Source organism: Ranitomeya imitator, chromosome 3, assembly GCF_032444005.1.
Source record: "Ranitomeya imitator isolate aRanImi1 chromosome 3, aRanImi1.pri, whole genome shotgun sequence".
Classification (NCBI taxonomy): domain Eukaryota; kingdom Metazoa; phylum Chordata; class Amphibia; order Anura; family Dendrobatidae; genus Ranitomeya; species Ranitomeya imitator.
The window spans coordinates 350,933,818-350,952,728 of NC_091284.1; the positions used below are offsets into that span (position 1 = coordinate 350,933,818).

Consider the following 18,911-nt stretch of genomic DNA (forward strand, 5'->3'; position numbering starts at 1 on the left):
AAGGGGTCTGAATACTTTCCGTACCCACTGTATAAATACAACTCAGAAGACACAAGTAACATATCAAATGGATACTTGAAGGCAATACCTCTAATATTTAAAAGGTTGTTGAAAGCTGAAATCTTTAGATAAAAAAATACCAAGATGTTCTTCATATACGGTAATTCAGGGATCCATTATATAGGAATCCCATTGCTCTGCTAAATTATATATCGTAACATTTTGTGGCTCCTTCTGCTACATGTATAGCGCTATGAGTCTGACCACTTGATTATCCACCACAGTGTATAAACTTTATTAATTTGTATATTATTCCAGTTTCTGGAGACTGGCTGCAAACATTTTTACCCTTATGACAGGCTACAAGGTTTATTTGCATTAAACTGTACTAAACATGCAAAACAAGCTGATTTTAAACATTTTTCTGATGATGTTAATCAAGCACAGGCAATTACTTTATGGGCTGATTTTTTGCATCATTTAAAAGTGATTTAAACAAAAAAAGTTTATATAAAGTTGCACAAATAAAAACGGAAAATAAATAAAAATCCTGGAACTCGTTCAGAAATTATTATGTAGTATTACTTCTTTGACTGGGTTCATACCGGCTGACAGCAGATTGCCTTAACAACATAGAAGCTTGACTTAAGGCTAATTTAGATGAACCAATAAACAGTGAACTAGTGTATGGCCGTCAAGAAAGGCCAGCAATCAACCAATGAATGAGGAAAATGCACAAAAATCATCGTTATCGGCAGCACATGGCTCCATGAAAAAGGTCACGCTGCCTGGATTAGCGCACATTAAAGGCAATTAGCCCTTTCAGCAATGTCCTCTTGCTTGTCAGCATTTTCGCCGTGTCAGGTTGACAAAGGAACTAGCTCTAGCTGATGACTTATGGCCTTGTGCCCTTTTACAATGACATCTTTGGCCTGTGAAATCGGGTAAAGCCTTGTGTTCTGTATTCTTAAAAAGCTTGCCCTTGATCCTGGGAATCAAGACTATGAAACTTGACTTGCGTCTGGTTCCATCCCTTCTCATTTATAATTTTTTTTACCTTACACCTGGTGCTCTGACTGCTGACCAGTCCTCTTAGCTATAGGCCTCCATGTACATTAGATAAAAGTCAACCAAATCAATCTGCAGATACTGGTGGGATTGGTTGACTATCGAATGTGTATGAGTGTCTTCCAACTGTCACCTGACAAGTGATGGGAGAGACGGATCTTGCAGCTGGATTTTTGAAAGGCGATCCTTTTTTTCGGCAGGTAGAGAAGTTGCTACTAGAGGCAGCAGCTCTCTCATAGAGAACACAGGAGCAATTGCCCTTGCCAAGAGTCCCTGTGAATGGTGGAGCAGGGAGAGATAGCTGAAGGCCAAATAATGCTTTGTCCAAGTTAGCTAATGTGTATTTATAGTGGAGGGAGTATGACACTCCGCCAATAGAGTTCCTAAACCTCCGAACAATTCAAAAAGAAATCCAGCACTCAAAATAATGTAAATTATGGTACAATTATGATACAATTTATTAAACTGAAGTCTGTACAGACGACTAAGAATCACATTTCGGTCTTACTGACCTTCATCGGATGACTGTTCAAAGCAAGCACAGGCTCTTGGTGCACTAAGGCATGACTAATCATTAAACTACCCCTTCCCAAATCTCCACCCCACCCTTCTTTGATTGATACTCTGGCTGAGAAGGGTGTAGATAGATGGAAACCAAACAGGTGGGAAGGTATGAGCGCCTGTACTTGGATGAATAGTCATTCTGTGCTGACAGAGTCAGTGATGCTATTTCAAGTTAGTGCAGCCGAGGAAAGATCACTGTATGTTAAAAATATTTTAAGCTGGCATTATTGTAACTTGTGGGACCACTGTATCTGGGACTAAAAAGCAAAGTTCTATCTTATCGAAATACAGTGCACATCCCATAAAGGAGTATGTTAAATAAGACCTGTACTTTTAAAAACTTGGCATAAATCGACAGTACACGTGCATATAAGAAACTTTCGTATACATGTTATCAAAGAAATCCACTTTTTCCTCCACTTATGAGCCACTTCTTCTCATCCCCATGTCTTCTGAACTGAACATCCACTCTCAATAAACAGCTCAACTCCACCTTACTAAAGACCAGGTGGGTGCCAGCACAGTGAGGTGTCAAGTTACAACTCCTATTATACTCTATGGAAAGGGGAGGGCAGAGTGAGAAAACAGCAAAGTGAGACACAGAAAGATCATGCTGCACTTTCTATCAAGTTTTACCCATAGCTAGATTCACATCTGCCTTCTCAGTACTGCTGTATAATCTCCTGCATGCTGCTGCTGTTTTCGGCTGTGTGCTTGGGAATGAAGAACAGGATTCTTTCTTTGGGTGCTATGATGCGTTTGGGAAAATCCATACCAGCTAATACACACCCATAAGCACAGAGTCAAAAGCAAATTAAGAGCTTAAGTCTGCAAATGTGAAAACTGGTGAAAATGCAAGATATTAGTCATATAATGGACAGAAATACTGTAGTGTTTCTCCTTATTTTTCCCACACAGGACACCTTATTCTGGAAAATTATTTTAAAGTATAGTTATTCTAAAAATTTTGCTTGGACATGGTTATTACTGTCATCTGAAGATAGTGGTCACTTAGCTTGACATTGGTTCCTCCTATGTGTCAGATCAGCTGTATAAATACACACACATGTTTAAATATGTGTATGTGTGACTGCACTTAACCATAAAAAGTGACCAAGTACTCTGAGTTTGCAAATTAACACAGGATAAGTGAACACTATAAACTTGAATTTCTGCAATTTCTTGCTTATAAGGAATGAAATCTTCTGCATAAAAAAGTGCATATTTTTTTAAATATTGAGAATTGCATAACAAACAAATATCTGAGATTTAGCTTGAAATGTCTGTTTTTTACAATTCTACTCCATGAGCCTTTCGAAATCTATCATTCTTATTCTGGGAAATGAAAAAGAGCCAGAGGGTGAAATGAGCTCAGCTTTTCTTACCGCTTTGAGACTGACTCTAACATCCCGCTGACTTCATGGTCCGTGAAGCTCCAGTCACACCACTCACGGGATCCCCTGTCATGAGCTGGAGAGAGAAAAAGAAGGGAGGTGAGTAAGGGAAGAGAACAGTAGAGGAATACATAGATGCAGAAAGCGATCTGGCAGGAAACAGAACAGAAGATAGAAGAGATGGGGGAAGAGAAATCTAGCAACGGCAGGCAGGGAAAAAAAAGATAATTATTGCAACTGACTTGAAATGATCAAATGTAAAATGTATAGTAAATAATATCTATAGAGAGTTTACATTTTTTCCACTAGGTTTATGAATTCTGTTTGCAGAGTCTCACGCACATGGTAACACCTGTAATGTTCAGTGATGCAATGATCATGCTGCAAATGATTTATGTTGGGGCTCAAGCAACAGCAAGCTGGCAAGAAAGGGGTAGATCTGCATTGCAGTGCCATGGGCTCTATTCTCCTATTGATTAGTACCAGTTTGAGTTGCTTTGATGAATAAGAATGGCTTGCACACTGCTTTAAAATGTGTATAGCTTCCAAGCTAACATTCCACCTAATTTACCACTTCCTGTCATCTTCAAGAATATACTACCAATCAGACAACCGCCACTGTTAAATGATCAATAATACCACAAAGAAGAGAATTATATCTTCACCAATAGTGTTATCAAGGGTTCTCCTGGAGGATCAGACACATTTATATGCTTCTGAGAAAAAGACATATTCTTCTAATGGAGTTTAGGCCTATGAGATCACTTACAACATCACCATGGCAACACTGAATGCACTTGAGGACAGCCATTTTTAACATACCTAATTACATCAACTAATGAGTACAATTTGACAGGTCTCCCCTGTCTGTCATAGAGAATGAAAGAAGATACAGAACAGCAACTGCTCTGGTTGTGAAAAAGTCTTCCTCAATGTAAACTGCTTCATAGCGTCTCAACGCCAAACAAGATTAAAATGCTACATGCATCCAATACAATGTGAAAGACAAAAACAACCTCCTCTGATCTAACAGTTAGTACATTATGCGATTGGCTGAACATATGTGTTATTTCTAACAAGTAGGGATGAACTTGTCACACGGGTGAAAAATTGAAAGGAGACGACAAATCTAGTCCATCTAAAATTACACATACACTACATGATTATTGGATTATCCGACATGCACAGACTGATTGTTTAATGTGCATTTGAAGAGTGGTCTGCCTGTTTAAACAGGCTATTAAACAACCTTCAACCAGCAAACATGTTGCCAACCACGGGTCATTGAAAGATGTAAATATGCTTTTAAGTTTTCCTCTAAAAATGAAAAACTATTGGGATGTTTCAGTTAGGTTTGGGTTATCACATCACAGCAATTGTCAGACTAGTCGTAAGTATATTAGAGTTGCTGTAAGAAAAATGATCAAACTGCAGATAAGCTACACTCAAGTCTCAATCGCATGTGACTTGCATTTTAGTCTATGATAAGTTAGTTGCATACAACTTGAGCAAATCAAATACATTTCTAAACAATAGATGCAATGGAATTTTGGAGTTGTGCAATAAATGTCACCAAGAAGCCTGCCATACACATTAGATGGTTGTTGGCCAAACGATGGTTCACCCATCTCAGTATGCACTTCCATATGTAGGAGCGCTCATTTGGCCGAGCGTTTATGTGTTCTCTATGAGAGAGCCTCTTCTCTCAAGGAGAACAAAAGGATTGGAAGTCTGAAATCAGATATGCCAGATCCTTAACTGCTCAGAGGAGCAACTGACCGGGGGGCCCCATACAAATCAGAGTGTTGGCCAAGTCCATCAATATTGACTTGTTCGGTCAATATTATTCCCGACAGTCATTTCAGCCGACACTCCCAGGAGTGCTAGGTCAAGTGCGCTCTCCTGTGTCCTCTAGGAGAAAGCCGGAGACTGGCAGTGTGAAATCAGACATATACGCGATCTACTATAATACAGGATCTCAAAAACAGAAACCATAATATCAAAAACAGTACAGAGCCTATTTATCAGGACTTTTGCAAGCAATAGCCATGGAAGTTCCTAGAAGAATTGTAAAGAGAAAAAAATTGAGCATATAATCCAAAGAAGAGTAAAAAATTTTTAATGAACAATTAATTACATACAAGGCAATACACAAGTAAAAGACCGTATCAATGACAGAGCTATTTAGATAAGAAGAAAATATGTGGTGTAGCACCATGAATACTCAGTACTCAGGGAGAGCCTAATTTTGAAAAAAGTTTCTATGTAAAGTGACCGTGCTCACAGTTCAACAAAAAGTGTTGTAGCAGACTCATAACACCACGTCAATGAAGTTAAGTTAGGATATATATGATCAGGTCAACTAGTCACTCAAGTAGTAACATAGATGATAGTGTCATGAGTTCTACAATTTACTGGCTCTCACCTATATTCACATCCGCGGTGCCACACACGCTGCCCCAACGCACGTTTTGCGTCGGCTTCATCAGGGGGCCATCTGATCTGTGGTGTTAGGGGTCTGCTACAACACCTTTTGTTGAACTATGATCACAGTCACTTTACATAGAAACTTTTTTCAAAATTAGGTTCTTCCTGAGTACTTTATATCCATGGTGCTACACCACATTTTTTCTTGTGCACCCAAAATCTTATCTAAATAGCTATGTCATTGATACGGAGTTTTTATGTATTGCCTTGTATATAATTAATTATTCATTAAAAATTTCATTCTCTTCATTGGATCGTACATTGGATCGTATGCTCCAATTTTTTCATTTTACAACATATGAGATCAACATCTCTCGCGAGGTTCTGATGGCCGATGCCCCCATACATATTAGACCATTGACTGAACCCCTCAATATCGTCAATATTGTCAGTCCTGCTGACATTAGTCTAAAGGGTGTGGGGGCCATAAGAGAGCAGCTTTAGATAAACTCCACATGAAATTCAACGCAAGCAACCCCCACTATTTCATCTTGGCCTCTGAAAAAAAAAAGTACACTTGGTTAAATGTGAAGGCTTGCATCTACAGAGATTCCAGTTACTTTGTACAGTAACCTTGATATGGTTTATTATTTAGGAGACCTTCTGAGAGCAGATTGAAAACAAGACTTTGCGTCTGTTTTGATGATCACAATTTTAGATAAGACTGTCGGAGCCTGCTCTGCAGTATATGGGAGCCCTGTACCTCTGAACTTGTCGCAATAAGCTGAATCTCAACCCGCTCCCAGCGGTGGCTTAGAAAGCTGGACTGTATCTAGTGAAATTCTGCAATGCAGCACTGCTAGTTAATGAAATGCTCGTATGAGCCTATTAACATTCAGCCAGAAGAGTGTCTCCTCTCTGAGACAAAATGCTCCTAAATATCACACCTAGAGAAGCCCATACTCCGGCCCAGTCCAACCACCACCATATTAATGAATTGAGTACAGTTGCCTCCTGATATTGCAATAACAATGGATTATGTAACAAAAAACGAAAATACAATGTTCATGGAATGTGAAAAAATTGGCCTCTAATTGTGGATGACAAATGTAAAGCGACAGCATACAAACAAGCTCTTGAAGCAGTTTCAACTATTTATGGGAATAAGATGACTGAGAATATAGCTTTTGTTTTTCTATTTTTTGTCAGAGATTTTTATATTAAATGCTATGAATTTTAACTATATTCTTTTATTTATTAAGATATGCATTTTCTTGTCCTTTTGAGAAGAATGTGAGAAAATGTCTAAAAAAGAGCTATAGTTAAGAGCATGTTGCATGAAAAAGAATGGTAATGACTGTGATAAAAGGAACTAAGATGTGAAAAAACATGATGAAAAATGCAATGTTTTTAAGGCTACTTTCACACTAGCGTTCTTTTGAATACGTCGCAATGCGTCGTTTTAGGGGAAAAAACGCATCCTGCAAAGTTGTTTGCAGGATGCGTTTTTGCCCCATAGAGTAACATTACCGACGCATTGCGACGTATTGTCACACGTCGCAACCATCGTGCGTTAAATGTAGCGTTTTTTGCTGCTGACGGACCGCTTTTTCCGACCGCGCATGCGCGGCCGGAACTCCGCCCCCACCTCCCAATGGGGCAGCGGATGTGCCGGAGAAATGCATCCGCTGCACCCGTTGTGCGGCGCATCAAACGCTAGCGTCGGAATCTCGGCCCGACGCAATGCGACGGGCCGAATCCGACGCTAGTGTGAAAGTAGCCTAACTGGTTTTACTTGTTTGATAAGGAAAAAACTTTTTTTATTATCACATTTGAGGAGCCATATGTTTTTGTTTGCTTTTTTACGGGATGAGATATACTTTAGCACCTTTTTGTGACACATCTACTACCTTTATAATGCAGGTCATTGTGATTACAGCAATATCAAAACTAAATGGAACATGTCATCTAAAATAATGCTATTAACCTGCAGATATAGGGTTAATCTGCAAGGTAATAGCGTTGTGACACTTTGCGGTGCCCACACCGAGAGCCCCACTGCCAGCAGGAAATCAACTTTATTCCTTCCAGCAGCCTTGGGCTTTCAGTCATGGGTGGCAGCTGCATGGTTTCAGTCCCCACTGAGTACATAGAGAGCATTGTCTCTAATCGCGCCCCCCACAGCACTGACTGAAAGCCTACCCTAATCCCGTGAGAGCTGTCAACCACCACTTTCTATACACAGATGGATGACTGAAACCACTCTGGGCTGCCTCTGTAACTGCAAGCCCTAGACTGATGGGAGGAATAAAGTTAATTTCCACCTGGCAGCGGGGTTCTCAGTGCGTGCACCGCACAGTGTCAGAATGCTATTAGCCAGCAGATTAACCCCATATATGCAGGTTAATAGCATTATTTTACATGACTGATCCCTTTAAAACATTTTTTTGTTCATTTAACAAAGCTATGTGAGGGCGTTTATATGCTAGATGAATTGATGCTTTCATTAGTACTATTATAACATAGGTATTTTTAATTGCTTTTAAAAAAAAAATTTAAATTGCAGCGCTATTTTCAAAGACCTATTTTTAATTTTTTTTCCATCAATGGAGCTGTATGATGGCTAGTTTTTTGAGGAACAAAGCTGCATTTATGTGTGCTTCATTATAGCACATTGGATTATTTGATTGCTTTTTATTATTTATTTTATTTTTTTTTAAGAGAGACAAGCAAAAACTAAAACAAAAGCAATTCTGGCATTTTGCGGATTAAAAAATGTGATAATTCAACAGCTCAAATTCCTGCGTGACAGCCATATTAATAAAGATGTACGGTAACATTTATTCTTTATATTTTTACGTTCAATTCATTTTTATTTTAGCTCTATATGAAGGACTTTTATGAGCCTGATCTTCCGGTGGCAGCCTGGGTCGGTGCACAGTTAGTCCCGGAATATCTGTTTAGTGCTGCCCTATCCTTGGCGCTATACCTGTCACAATCTGTTAACTATGCCCACACAGCATCCCTCTGTGTTGATGAAGACAAGCCTCTTTATGCTACTTGTTGGCCAGGATGCCATTGTGCGTGGCTGGCTGTGAGGCAACCAGGTTAGTATGATCATTCATTCAGTAGCAGTAAGGTTGCTGAGTACTGCTGTCACTATGCCAATGGTTTGGGTGCATCTGGTTGTGTCCCACTAGCGGTAGCGCATAGCTGTTTTCTTTTCCACTCACTAGAATGGGTGAAAAAAGGCTGGAAAAATTGACATGTTACAGATTTAAAACTGCCTGAAAACGGCAAGGAAAAAATAAGCGACGTGCCTGAGTTTCCAGAAATCTCATTCATTTTACTAAGACAGCATATAAAACAAGTTCATGAAGCAGTTTCAACTCTTTATGAGAGTAAGATAACTGAGAACGTAGCTTTTGCTTAAAAAAAAGCTGGAAAAAAGTGGCACAAACACGGCATGTGAACATATCCTTAGAGAGTTTTATGCCTGTCAGCCTTCACATAATGCACCCTATTAGACCATGACCCTCCCAATGAATAACCGCCTCTATACCCGGTTGTTATTGACCACAGCATCTAACGAGTTAAACAGTTGGGATTATAATTCTCCTTGGTTCCAGCCATTGAAGACGGGCATGGCTGTCAGATATACCATATGTCCGGCTGTAATTGCACAGGTACATCTGCACACGTGTGACCATGATGACATGTGTGGCAATCTGCAGCAGGCAAATTTTGTGGCAACAGGTAATATTTCTTTACTGATATATGGCCAATATCTGGAACAAAAAAAAGTGATAACACTTGTCAAAGAAAGACAAAAAAGCTGCAGCCTGAAACCACTTGTCAATGGTATTAAATACATTCAATATGTGTCATAAACATTCCCGATGAAGAGTTAAAAGGAGCAATTATTTCAGCAAGGAAAACATCCATAGAATTGACAAGTATTTCTATAATGATCTGTCTTATTAATATTCTTGGGGAGATAATTGCTGTATGTTTGTATCATGCCTTATGTCCAAAGCCTGTGATGTTGGGGTATTCATAGCTCCTCAGGCTGGCGGAATCTCTTCTGATGAATTATGTGTGGAAACAACAAAGCAGCACAGCTCCGTATTACAAGGCTTTGAGCTTGAGAAAGATTTTTTCTAAGAACAGGACTAGCAAATGGCAGTGGAAGAGATGAAGGGAGAGTGTAAAAAGGAGGAAAAAATGAAAGGATGTAGGAGAAAGGGATATACATGATATAAGAGCAAAAGAGGTGCACTAAGGCAACACTGTACATGTTGGATAGGATGACCCCTAGTTTCTATACATCAGCAGAGTTATATGAGTGCAGCGCCCCAGAGATCTGGTCGTTGCAGTATGACACTTTGCCGCTAAGGGGAGTGATGGTACGTCTGATGGCACTCAAAGAATTCTACTGACCAGGTATCACCAGCACACATTACACTTCACACTCCGGCCACTAGGGGGAGAAAAAGGCTTTATTTATTGGGCCACTCCTCACACTGGTAAAACTAGGGGTTGGATAGGAAGTTAGTCAGAAGCTGACTGGGTTGGATTCAGGCAACATCCCGTGGCAGGGGGTGTTGCAGGGAGAAGACACAGGGGGGTCCCTGTCGGGCGTGGGAACCTGGCAGGTACCTAGCGAACAGAGCAGAACGTTACGGAGCCGCGCCTGCACACCCCGCGGCGGTATCCTAAGGAAGAGACATGAAGGGAAGGACATTGTGGAACAGTGAGAAACGAGATCAAGCACAAAGGAGAGCCAGTAGGAGTCGTGCCGTGAGACTGAGGCAACATCCTACTGAGGTGCGTAGCCGGTGGCCGGAACACCGCGGAAGTAACTGACTCTAGGCCTTACTTCGAACTCCGCAGGACAGTTAATTTTAGGTTGGCTGTCTACCTTAAATTTCCTACGAGGACATAGGGGGCAACGCGTGGAGAGGGGCATCTCTAGGGTCCCGGAAGAGCTCCGAGCCTTCCCGTCATACAGGTGCGTCCTAGCCATAACATACCTGGGGGACGAGAAACTAGTAACATCTGGAACAAGAGAGAGAGAATTAGAAAGAACGAACGAACGAGAACAGAAGTTGTGAGGACTATTCCGAATGCTCAGCAGGGTAGCACTACAACACACAGGCGCTAGTGGTAGGCACTGATTTCCACCTGCAAAGGGAACTCTGGATGTGCCCATCGGACTGGCCGGTCTCAGAAAGCCCTGTTAATCGTGCTCTGGATTGAGGATCCTGAAGTCTTCAGTATAGAGGTAAAGAGACTGCAACCCTGTGTCCTTGCTATTGCCTGCACCTCACACCATCACCATCCACCTTACTGGGAAGCCCTGCGGACACACTTCACCTGTGGGAAGGTATACCATCCAGCTGCCATTCCATCACCCCAGCGGACCCCACAGCAGCGTCGGTCACCCTGACCGAATACCACAGGTGGTGTCACGAAACCTTGACAGACTCCTATCCCCTTTTATTGGACGGCCCTTAGCAGGGTCACGGACCAGGTCTAGCCACCGTGACAGCCTCAGAACCGAAGCAGAGAGGCCCGGTACCGAGAACTCGTGGCCCTGTGTCTGGGGGCGATCCATTAACATGTCAATATTTCACAGCATTTAGAAGTTCTCCTGTCCAGAAAGACACTGCGGCAGATTATTGAAGTTCATTGCAGAGATTTTTGAGTGTATGCATGGAAACACTTACCGGTCACAGTCTTCTGCCGTTTTCAGCGCTGCTCCGCTCCACTCCTTCATTATGTGACTGTAGTTTTTTCTTGCTGGCTTACATTGCAGACCATTGCTTTCTTTCTTAATATAAGTATATGAGAGCCTAATTCTGAGTTCCGAGTGTGACTTCCAGTTCACACACAAGACACTGTGCGAGTGGGCTGGTCATAACTATAGTCAGATGTTCCAGAATACTGGAGCAGCACTGGAAATGGCTGAATATACCGACTGCTATTTTAATGCATACACTCATCATACATTACTGATATCCTTTATTACCCTGTAGATTTATTTGAGGTCTACACATTTACTCCATTTTTGCTTGCAAACATATTGAAAAAAAAACATTCAATTGGTTAAATTCCTCTCCACCGGACCAGAAGTGATGATGTTCCGACCACTGGCGGACACAGACAGAAAAGGGCAACTGTGCAAGAAAAGTATATGGGCCTTTTTCAGCCCAATAGTTGATTGTAATGCACGATTGCACCTGCTTTGGAGGTGGAAATGGGATTCCCTCACCTCTTGGGCCCCTGTGCTGTCGTATAGGTTGATATGTCCCCCCCTGGTTCCGACCACAAGTGACCTGACCTTTGAGGAAACTAGTCTGCTGCAAAGCCGGGTGACTGATGGTTGGGAAAAAAACCCTTAAGGGCTCGCTCGCATTCACATATAAAAAAAACGGTCCTATCCCTCTCTTGAAAAGTTGGATGGGTGGAATCCATATTGTTGGACATATTTCATGTGAGTGCAATGTGAGTGTGCGATTATTTTTTTGCCTAGCATCTGTATGACATGCGTATGCAATCCGTATGCAATGCATTTTTAACATCATTTTTTATATACTGTAATGCTCTATGTAACTTAAGATGACAGAAAGAAATAAGATATATAATAGACAGATAATAAATAGATATTAGATAGAATAGATAGATGTCCTGCACATACCGTATATAATTTCACAAGCACCCTACATATTATTAAACTTGCACCTTTGAGTGCCTTTCCATTGCTAACACTAGGACATCTATCACAAGAAAAAAGGAAGGCAGCACTCCATTTACTTCAGGTGAATAAGTGGATTTATTCAGACCCACATGGCGTGGCGATGTTTCGGCTCACACTGAGCCTTTCTCAAGGACATGGGCAAGTATTGGATGAACTGCTGAGAAGGCCTGTGCACCCACAATTGTAGTGTTCTGCTGTTCCATTTTTTATCTATCTATCTATCTATCTATCTATCTATCTATCTATCTATCTATCTATCCTAAGGGTTCGGGCTGTGAATGTACTGTACTTGGCTGATGAAATTTTGTGGTTCCTTTAAGATGTGTGCTTAAAAATTGGACTGCAGATGAAAGGTCCGTGCAGTCCGATCTTTTTCTCACACCCATTGACTTGCATTGTCGATATACGTTGCCATACGCAGCATGCTGCATTTTTTCCCTCATCCCTCTTCCAGCTGAGGAAAACCTCTCAGATGTTTTCTCTGCAATGTTTTCTTGCATTGCACTCCTCTGTAGTATACGCCAGTGTGAGAGAGCCCTTAAAGAGAACCATTTACCACTCCTGACATGTCTAACTTAGTAATGACTTGTATTCTTCATCACATACGGTAATTACAGAGCACCTTTTCTAAAATTACAAAATTAGAGGTTAAGAATACAGCATGTAGAGCATAATAAATGTCTGGCTAACTGAAAGAAAATAAAGATGGCACATAGGTAGCTCTTATTCTATGACAATGTGTACATATGCCCACACATAGCTTGCCACTTCAGGCTCACTAAAGTGTTCTTACATATCCAGGGAGCTGGAATTGCTATGGCAGCTCATTTTCCAGTTTTATGAGAGGCCACCTTTATGATTTTGTGGCCCTCTAACTTGTTGGGCAATGTCAGTTTGTCAAGTAAATATCAGACAAGAATACAGATACATATCCTTGCACAGGATCCTGACCTCTTTTGGTGCTGGCAGCGATCAAAGTCGTAATCTCTGTTCTCCAGCTGAAGGATAACGGTAAGCCATTCTTCCCTGAAAGGTGTAATTAGAGCCGAACAGGAAAGGGGCATCTCTATACCCGCTGGCCTACAGGGACAAACAGGTGCCATGAGATGAAACACCACTATTTACAGAGCAGGTACACGCCGAGTAAAATGGACACATTGGAACTAGCAGCATTGACTTCAATTTTTAGGCTAAGATAGGATCTTTACAAACCCTTTATCAAATTTTTTTCCACTTTTCATTTTGTGTTTAACTTATAACGTATGAGAGCAAGCAAGTATAGAAATCTAGGGTTAGTAAAGCTATGGGTGAAAATATAGTTTTATTATGATATCGTTACTTACAGTTTTTTCCTTATATTTCAGCTTACTTTTAGAAACATATGACTATTCACATTTTATTACTTCATCATTACTTATACAATTTACAGACAGAACACATTAAATACAAGGAAAACTAAAGTACACAAAACATCTTTCTCACATTGGCTTGATTATTCCATATCAATATTCTCAGCTGACCGTTAGAATGTGTCTTCAGTAGTGTTGAGCGATACCGTCCGATACTTGAAAGTATCAGTATCGGATAGTATCGGCCGATACCCGAAAAATATTGGATATCGCTGAACCCGATATCCGATACCAATACAAGTCAATGGGACACCAAGTATCGGAAGGTATTCTGATGGTTCCCAGGGTCTGAAGGAGAGGAAACTCTCCTTCAGGCCCTGTGATCCATAGGGATGTGTAAAATAAAGAATTAAAATAAAAAATATTGATATATTCACCTCTCCGGCGGCCCCTGGACATCATGCTGGTAACCGGCCGGCTTCTTTGTTTAAAATGAGCGCCTTTAGGACCTGCGAATGACGTCGCGGCTTCTGATTGGTCGCGTGCCACTCATGTGACTGCCACGCGACCAATCAGAAGCCGCGACGTCATTCGCAGGTCCTTAATTCCTAGAATTAGGAGTTTAGTGAATGAGAATGACGTCGCGGCTTCTGATTGGTCGCATGGTGGTCACATGAGCGGCACGCGACCAATCAGAAGCCGCAACGTCATTCGCAGGTCCTAAAGGCGCTCATTTTAAACAAAGAAGCCTGCCGGTTACCAACGTGATGCCCAGGGGCCGCCGGAGAGGTGAATATATCAATATTTTTTATTTTAATTCTTTATTTTACACATCCCTATGGAACCGATACCGATACCCGATACCACAAAAGTATCGGATCTCGGTATCGGAATTCCGATACCGCGAGTATCGGCCGATACCCGATACTTGCGGTATCGGAATGCTCAACACTAGTCTTCAGTGAATACAGATCTTCCCATTACTGAGATTGGAGATGGCAGTTCTATCTAGAACTGTAACTGTTTTTTCATGAGAATTTGCATCTCTGTGTCTGCTTCTAGCTCCTCCTTCCTAATATCCCACCCATAGAATTTTAAAAGTGTGGCACCCCAGGAGTCCGGTTGCCGCAGTGGCATTGCCTCCCTCACAGGGAGAAATGTCATGCCTGGAAGCAAAGAGGGTTCCCCTTACCAGGTGTCAGTAGGAGAGAAGTAGAGCAGAACCTGGGGAGTGGAGCTGTGATTAAACTCGCGCAGAGCTGAGCGCTAGGAACCAGATACCGGAGTCCGTGATTGCGTGGGTACTGAATTCCAGGCAGCTAAATCCGGAGGGCAGGGGACTACTGGTCTCCTGGCCCAATCTAATACCCTTTGGCACAGCAGCATACCAGAGCCTGGAGCAGACATAAAGGAGCGGCACCTGTGATAGGCTCGAGCTGCCTGCCATGCGGGCAACAGTTAGTTTTTAAAACAGAAAGAGACAGTTAGCAGCAGGAGTGTGAGCTGTTAGGCAGCAAAGAAAGAGGGAGGACAGCGCAGAAGGAAGGCCTCCGTACCTACCTGGCCAGGTGTATCCAAAACTTGCTTCCAGGCTGCCCAGATCTCCATTACGATCTATTACCAGTACCCCGGTCTTTATTATCAACCATCAAGTAAAGGAAAAGAAAACTACAGCCCTTGTGTCATTAAGTGATCACTTGCACCCTGAGTCATGCCCCACAAGGTACACGAAGCCTGACATAAACAGAATCGGTAGCCCTAGGGCCCCATTCCACCTGTGGGGAGCAGAACCATGCCAGCTGCATCACCATCAGCCCCAGTGGTCTCCTTTAGCAGCGTCAACGTTCCATTGACAAACACCACAGGTGGCGTCACGTTAAATCCCATATTCATATTCCCCATTTTTTGGCACAGCCAAGGCCACAGAGTCGGGTTATAGCCTCGTGATTTCCTCAAAGAACTGTCTGACCCGGTTCCGAGTACCCCACGGCCCTGGTGGGCATGTCAAAAGCACCAACTGTCATCTCCTGAGTAATGTGAAAATCTGTTTTCACTGAAAGCATAATTTTCCTATGAATTGAGAATGAAGAATCAATCCCAGATTATAAAGAGGTAGATTTGTTAGGTAAGATATAAGACACCGTGGCTTATTGCCATGTGTACTAGAGATTATGAATACAAAATTAAAACAATAGTTAATCTTTAACCCCTTTCTGCCATTGGGCGTACTATCCCGTCCATGTGACCTGAGACTTAATTCCCATGGATGGGATAGTACATCATGGCATTTAATGCGATATCGCGACTTAAGTCGCGGTGATCATATTAAAATTCCGATGCCATCTTACCTCAGGGAAGATGGCCTCGACATCCTGGGATCGGGTCAGAATTGAACAGCCAATCACAGCGATCAGGAGGCCGATCGCACCAATCGCAAGGCAGAGCAGCGGTATTACCGCGCTGTGCCCTGCCGGAACTGGCCTGGATCGATGCTGTGATAGCACCGATCCTAGGCCAGAGCCTAGGACAGGCCAAGCAGGGCCTGCAGTAGCTGATTGGCGAGATCGATGTCACTGACGACCGCGCCAAACACAGGACACAGCTGCGGTCACATTGTGACCGCTGTGTGCCCTGCTGGTGACCTGGCTGTGACCTGTCTAGGATCGGAGCGATGTAAGGCAGTTGCCATGGTCACCAGGGCCAGCAGTGGTTGGTAGGATCGATGTGATCATTCGATCCCACCAATGACAGGTCACAGCAGCAGTGTGACTGCTCTGTAACCTGTCTGTCATCTACCTGTGACCTGTCTGACTGCTCTGCAGGGGTCCTCAATCTAGCTGAGGATTCCTGCAGAGCGGTCACACAGTCAGAGCTCCTCCTGTGCTGGGTATTTTAGTGCCACAGCAGCCTGTAGCATCACAATCCCTGCTGAAGACAGAAGAAAGAAGAGACTACAACTGTAAGTGTTATCCCTAATCCCTGCCCGATCACTCTTCTTCCACCCCAATCACCCCCATCCCCCCTTCCCCCTCTTTTTACCCCCCTCCATCTCTCTTTGTGCCGCCTCCGTGCGCACGTTTAGCAGCCGCCGAGCATTGATTGGTGATGCAGTTCACCGATCAACACTCGTGCTCGCTTTTTTTTCATCTGCCCCCTTTGCGCCAACTCTGTACACACATCCTGCAGCCGCCAAACTCTGATAAGTGACACACTTAACTTATCAGAACTTGTGCCTGCCGTTTTCCATTTTTTTCACCCTCCTCTGCGTCACCTGACTACAAGTGTAAGTGTTGATCCCTGCCCGATCTGTCTTCATCCACCCCAATCCCCCATCTCCCTCTTTTTCCCCCCCCTCCACCCTCCTTTGTGCCGCCTCCGTGCGCACATTTAGCAGCCGCCGAGCATTGATTGGAGATGCAGTTCACCGATCAACACTCGTGCTCGCTTTTTTTCCTCAGCCCCCTTTGCGCCAACTCCATACACACATCCTGCAGCCGATAAACTTTAATAAGTGACACAGTTCACTTATCAGAGCTTGTGCCTGCCGTTTTCCTTCCCCCCCCCCCTTGAACCACACCTGCACGCACATCCAGCAGCCGCCAAACATTGATAGGTGAAACAGTTCACTTATCAGAGCTAGGGCCTGCTGTTTTAGACACTTTTATTTTCACCATCTCCGTGTGCACAACCAGCAGCCACCAAATTTTGATAAGTGACGCAGTTCACTTATCAGAGCTAGGGCCTGCTGTTTTAGACTTTTTTTTTCACAGGTATTTTTTTCTCCCTATTTCCTTTTTTCTTTTAGCTTTTTCTTTTCAGAATAGTTTGCACCAATCACTATCCCACCCACACAGACACATAGTTATCAATAAAGTACACTTAAGAACCATATTCACAAAAAAAATGTCCCGCTCGTCCTGTTCGTCCCCATTGGAGGAGGCATATTCTTTCCTTGTATCTGGCACTGATAGCGAGGGAGACGATCACACTTTTCTTTACTTTTCCGATTCCTCATGTTCATCCTCTTCCTCCTCCTCATCTTCCTCCTCAGGTCCTGAGAAACCGCCACGCAGACACCCCAGGACAGAAGATGAGGTAGCGCCCACCATTCCAGAACCTGATCCAGCGCACCCCATTGTGGACCCTGTGTGGACCTCGCCCCCCGAAAATTATGAGCCACTGATTCCTGATTTTGTGGCAGAATCAGGAATCATGTTTGATACCACCGGCCTCACAGAACTAGACTTTTTTAAAGTCTTTTTCTCTGAGGATTTTATTAACCTCATAGAGGAGAAAAATAATTTGTGAGCTCGTCAATTTTGGCGCAAAACCCAGTTTCATCATATTCTAACTGGTCTCCTGTAGACGCAGTTGAAATGATGCAGTTTTGGGGCCTGGTCCTCCACATGAGGATCCTGAAGAAGCCAGAAAGTCGGCAATATTGGAGTGTTGATATTTTATATCCGAATGTTCATGGCCCGGACGCGTTTTGAGGCCATCCATAAATTCCTGCATTATAACGATAATGCACAGTGTCCCCCACGAGATGACTCTAACTTTGACCATCTGTTCAAAGTTCAGCCGGTCATCGAACACATCAACAAAAAGTTTGCTGAAGTGTAAGTGCCTCAAAGAGACATCTGTGTGGATGAGTCCTTAATTCATTTTAAGGGAAGGCTTGGATTCCGTCAGTACCTGCCCAGCAAGAGGGCCAGGTACCGAATTAAACTCTATAAGCTGCGTGAGAGTACCTCAGGGTACACCTACAGCTTTAGAGTATACGAAGGGAAGGACACCAGGATTGAACCCCCTGAGAGTCCTCCAGTCCTATGAGTGAGTGGGAAAATTGTTGGATTTTGTGCACCCACTGCTGGATAAAGGTTATCGCCTCTATACTGATAACTTTTACACCAGCATCCCATTCTACAAATCCCTCTCTGCGTGAGGTACCGCAGCCTGCGGTACTGTCAGCAGAAATCAGAGAGGACGCTACTTGGGCAGATGCTCAAAAAATGTGAGAGCAGAGCCCAATGTAGAGGAAACCTTCCGGTGGTCAAGTACAAGGACAAGAGGGATGTCCTTCTCTTGACCACCATACACGGTGATGGCAGCGACCTCAGCACTGTAAGGAGTACCTCTACAGGTCAGCAAATCGACCTGTGAATTGGGGTACAACAAAAACATGGGGGTGTTGATCTCTACGATAAACTTCTCCAAACGTACAATGCTTTAAGAAAGACCAAGGTGTGGTACAAAAAGCTGGCCGTGCACATTGTACAAATGGCAATGCTCAACTCTTTCCTGCTGTCACGATGTGTATGCCACATCGATATGTCATACCTTCATTTC

The 18,911-nt window shown here is 43.0% G+C and overlaps 1 protein-coding gene across 11 annotated transcripts in view; it reads right to left on the reverse strand.

Moving 5' to 3' along the window:
• Positions 1-18,911, reverse strand: part of DLGAP3 (DLG associated protein 3) — a 764,134-nt gene that overhangs the window by 503,121 nt on the left and 242,102 nt on the right. For all 11 annotated transcript variants that reach the window (XM_069756813.1, XM_069756811.1, XM_069756807.1 and 8 more), the window contains exon 2: positions 3,018-3,102. The gene's annotated coding sequence lies outside the window, so the exon portion shown is untranslated. The remainder of the gene's footprint in view (positions 1-3,017; positions 3,103-18,911) is intronic.